The 3,699-nt window shown below is 45.5% G+C and overlaps 1 pseudogene; it reads left to right on the top strand.

Annotated features, from left to right (window-relative positions):
• Positions 1-250: 250 nt before the first annotated feature.
• LOC116973738 lies at positions 251-3,183 on the top strand (annotated as a pseudogene).
• The last annotated feature ends 516 nt before the right edge of the window (positions 3,184-3,699 follow it).

Here is a 3,699-nt window from a genome sequence, read left to right as displayed (position 1 = left end):
ACTTGAAAGTATGGAAATAGCATTAATTACAGCTTAAACCTACTGTATGTCCTCTGTTTCTCGATTCCCCAACTCTGGGCAAAAGGCTCTGTGCATTTACTTGATCTATTCCACTCATGATTTTGTACACCTCTATAAGATCACCCCTCATCCTCCAAGATGGCCCTCGACTCCTGGCAACATCATCGTAAATCTTCTCTGCATCCATTAACCAGCTTGACAACATCGTTACTTTAACATGGTGACTATAATGACCATGGTGGCTTAAGATAGTTGTGTTTTGAACTTCCGGTGGTGCTATGGAAGGTTAGGACACGCGCACAACACCTCCTCACCGTTCCAACCAAACTCCTGAAAAAAAAGAACAGAACGGATCGCTAAAAATACTCATCGGCAGAGGCTCAGCAGACCGGTAAGCAGACGTCATCACTATGCGACTCCCGTAACTCGAGGGTTTGGCCTGAGTGCCAGAAGTGAAATGTTGAAGATTAGTCAGATCTTAATGGAAAATTTTACATTGATCTAACAATTCATTTTCAGTGAGGAATGCCTTTCAATGATTGATGCCAGACCTTGAACAAATGCAATTCAAATGGACACCCGTTGCCTTAGCACAGCATGGTGTTTAGTATTACTAACTCCAAGGGAAGGGCACGGATCAGTTTTAGTGATACAGCTCAATCAAACCAAACATTCAATGCAGGACAATGTTGAGTTGATGCAGCTTCATTGCGTTGTCCTGGTTTTCTTTGGAAAGCGAGTTAAGCCTTTCTCAGATTGATTAGTAGGACGGGATGTTACAATCTCTAATATTCACTCCAATTGACATTCTTGGGTATGACCACGAGGTGAATTTGCTAACAATCAGACACATCTTCAGTTGTGTACCTCAACATCACAGGGTGTTTTGGCCTTTTATCACAAGACACCGTCAGTCGAGGCAGGCCCACTGCAGGTTGATCAGACATGGGTGTGTGTCTTATTGTTAGCCTCTAGATGGTCACGTGGCAGCCCAGACAGCATCTTTCCTCTTCAGCCACAGCCAGTGACTGCTCCGTTCGGCAGCATTGGCAAGTTCTTTTATTGCCCTCCTTTCTGCCTACCCTTTGACTCCTACTTCCCTCAGGAGCCTTGTGGTGGAACTGGCTACAAAGCCCCTGCACCCCACCTCCACTGGACACACCCTTACACTCCAACCTCTCTCCTCTGCCTCTGCTGCAAGGTTTCAATATCAAAGCTTTTTCCTTTCATAAGCCTCGTCCACAGCCTCCTCCCATGGGACCGTCAGCTCAATGATGAAAACACGCTGACAGGAGTTGGACCAGAGAACGAGGTCTGGTTACAGGTTGGTAACTGCGATTTCAACTGGGAACGGAAGCCTCTGGCCTAGGTCAACACGCATTTCCCAGTCTCTGGCTGCGTTCAGTGGGCATGAGTTTAGAGGCGAGGGGTTAGTCCTCCGTTTCTCTCCTTCCCGGATGAAGGATGGTATTTGCGGGAATGTTATCTGGGCATTGATAGGCTTGGCGTTGGTGGTAACTCTCTTGCACTCGAGTTCAGCTGCCAAACACCTCAGCACCTGGTTGTGTCGCCAGGTGTATCTGGCTTGTGTTAGGCTGGTCTTACATCCAACCAGGATGTGCTTGAGGTTTGCTGAAACTGCACACTGCAGGCTGGATCCTCTCCCAGCCAAAGATTTAGGTTTGTGGGAGAGGGAAGGACATCATATGTGGCTCTGATAATGAAGCTCAACTTATTTGCTCCATGGTCCACAGCTCTCTCCATGTGATCTTCCTCCCCTCAACGCCATCCCACTATGTCCCAGTGTTGGAGGGCGGATTTTGCGTCCAGTACCACTGCTGCTGGAGTCCATTTATTCCCTGTTGCTAGGGTTGGAGCGACACCTCTTATTATTGGGTCCTGGGATTCTGTTAGTGTCATGTCCAGCCTCACTTTGGCACATTTCTATTCCTCCACCAGACTTGAGACTGGAAGTGAAAGGGCTCCATTCCCATAGACCCCTATGCTGCTGAGGCATCTCGGTAGCCCAAGCCACTTCCTCACTTGTGAGTTCACCAGTCTCTCCAGCTGGTTGACATGGGATAAAGTGACCTCGTAGATGGTAATTGGCCACATGAGTCGGGGCAGTAGCCCGAATTGAAGGCACCAAAGCTTCAGCTTCCCTGGGAGAGCAGTGTTGTTAATTTGCTTGAAGCATTTGATTATATCCTGCCTGAGTTTTTCAACCTGCTCTGCATCCGTGAGGTATGCGGTGTACCATCACCCAAGGCTTTTGACAGGCTTCTCCAGGACAGGTATTGTCTTGTTATTGATGTGGAACCTTTTGTCAGTGAGCCGGCAATCTACATTTAAAAATTCAACTTTCCGGATTCTTCTTACTAAAGAACATAAGACACTGTGTAGGCAACGCTCTATCTCTTCCATCAGGATAATGATACAACTATCTTGACATATGCATGGTACATTTCAAAAGTAGTGCTGAATGATTTTAAACAATTTGAAATTTCCTCATGGTTTGAATACATCTGACCACACAGCCTCAACCAGTTTTTCAGAAATGGGTTTGGAAGAATGTGGGGTCAACTACAAACACTCCCAAAAAGACAATGCTTAACCGACTCCTCAATTTGACCTTGATATATTGAAGGGACTCGGATATATCTGGCCCAGTGTACCACTAACATTAAATAGAGTTTCAGCCTTTGAATTGCCAAGTAAAATCAATCTGCTGTATTGACTTGTAAGTGGCTGGAACTCTCAACATGTCAGGTTAAAATATTACAATGAACTTGTTCAAATAAACACATATGTTAAGCTTTCAGAAAACATCTGAGCAATAAAGAATTGATCCCAAATTGATCCCGACGATATCTAAATGTAAGTTCAACCTTTCCTTTGAGGACTCGATACATAAAGATTACATAACTGAAAAGCTCTACAATGCTCTGCTTGTGGGGAGTGTTCCTGTGGTCCTGGGCCCGTCCAGGGAGAATTTAATTTACTGATTCCTTCATATACGTGGATGGTGATGAAAATTTGTACATGCGCATCTTCAAATGGAGAAAATTCTTTAAAGTGAGGAAGACTCATTTCAGGGATGAACTTGCATGCCCTACCCATGAAAATATCCGGCGAAATTTGGAGGCATGTTTTTGGGATTGAACTTGAAAGTATGGAAATAGCATTAATTACAGCTTAAACCTACTGTATGTCCTCTGTTTCTCGATTCCCCAACTCTGGGCAAAAGGCTCTGTGCATTTACTTGATCTATTCCACTCATGATTTTGTGCACCTCTATAAGATCACCCCTCATCCTCCAAGATGGCCCTCGACTCCTGGCAACATCATCGTAAATCTTCTCTGCATCCGTTAACCAGCTTGACAACATCGTTCCTTTAACATGGTGACTATAACGACCATGGTGGCTTAAGATAGTTGTGTTTTGAACTTCCGGTGGTGCTATGGAAGGTTAGGACACGCGCACAACACCTCCTCACCGTTCCAACCAAACTCCTGAAAAAAAAGAACAGAACGGATCGCTAAAAATACTCATCGGCAGAGGCTCAGCAGCGGAGGCTAAGCGGACGTCATCACTATGCGACTCCCGTAATTACCGAAAATGCCGCCCAAACGGTGAAAAAAAAACGAGAAGGAAGGCCGCGGTGAAGCCTCGACCTC

This window comes from Amblyraja radiata, chromosome 5 (assembly GCF_010909765.2).
Source record: "Amblyraja radiata isolate CabotCenter1 chromosome 5, sAmbRad1.1.pri, whole genome shotgun sequence".
NCBI lineage: Eukaryota > Metazoa > Chordata > Chondrichthyes > Rajiformes > Rajidae > Amblyraja > Amblyraja radiata.
Note: the sequence above shows the minus strand (reverse complement) of the source record. Positions and strands in the feature narration are given on the sequence as shown.